This window comes from Amphimedon queenslandica, unplaced genomic scaffold (genome assembly GCF_000090795.2).
Source record: "Amphimedon queenslandica unplaced genomic scaffold, v1.1 AMPQUscaffold_13415, whole genome shotgun sequence".
NCBI lineage: Eukaryota > Metazoa > Porifera > Demospongiae > Haplosclerida > Niphatidae > Amphimedon > Amphimedon queenslandica.
The window spans coordinates 213436-214567 of record NW_003546349.1 but is presented as its reverse complement, the minus strand read 5'-3'; the positions used below and the strand labels follow the sequence as shown (position 1 = coordinate 214567).

Below are 1132 nucleotides of genomic sequence, written 5' to 3'. Positions count from 1 at the left end.
ATCTGTACTTGAATAGTGATGACGAGCAACCCTCCGGTCGCCCCAAGTCACCTACCAGCTCTCTTCAGAGCTACGAGACTACTATTTCTCCAAATTCTGTTCAGAGACACTTGGCTCATTCAGCTACCAGCTCCTTGCAGAGCTCAGACACTGCTATGCTGACATTCAGCCCCACCTTTGCTAGCTTCAGCAATTCCTGTACCTGCTCTTTTTAGAGCTACAACTTACCTCCATCTACTATGATATTCCCCAGCTCGATAGCCTCACCACCTTGCCAAACACCACCTATTGTAGTTCCATCAAGCAGTTCCACTGCTACAAGGTCTTGTGTGGAACCATTAACCAGGTGCAAATCTTTAATAGGCAACAAATATATTTAACTAGACTAATGAAAAACATTGAAGGGGCGAGCCTTAGCAAGCATATTAATGTACCATACATATATACAGATTAACAATACTCATGCATGCTTGTGCATGTCGACTAAGCAACTCAGAACTTGATGTATCTTGCAGTTCTTGATGATCTACCTTTTGTAATCTCTGGAGCAGTGAAAGTTAGTACCTTGCTTATAGCACTTATCAAGCTTAAAGATAGCTACAAGCAGTCATTGCACAAATAATATAGCTAATAGGCAACTCCACTATTGTAGTTTTTTGGCTTTTTGCTATTTGTAGTGCTCCAAGTGCAGTCAGGAATATACTGACATTCACTTGATCAGAAATAGTCACATCAAAAAAAACATGGCATATCTGCTTTCATAACCTTCCTTGCTGCATTTGGATAGCAGTACAGTCTTATCTTGCTGAAGAGTTTCTGTTTGGATAGCCGCCATTTTTATTTCATTGTCACAACACCCGTTGTCAATGAAGAATATCAAGTTTATTAAATAGTAGAAATTTTTTCATACGGATAAATAGGGGTGACGTACGTGTACAAACAAACAAACAAACATACTGGTGTCGTTTATGTGGGGCAAGCTCAGTCTCACCCCATAAACAGCAAAAACGAAAAAGATACATAGGAGCTTCTGCTCATTATTCTGCTAAAGTACGTGTCATCATCGACCCTTGCAAAACACAGAGGGTCTGGACCAATCCAGTACACAAAGTTCACTCGCTGCATGGCTGTG

The 1132-nt window shown here is 40.8% G+C and overlaps 1 pseudogene; it reads right to left on the bottom strand.

The window, feature by feature from the left end:
- LOC109581841 (uncharacterized) overlaps positions 1-1132 on the bottom strand; it is a 7287-nt pseudogene that overhangs the window by 2367 nt on the left and 3788 nt on the right.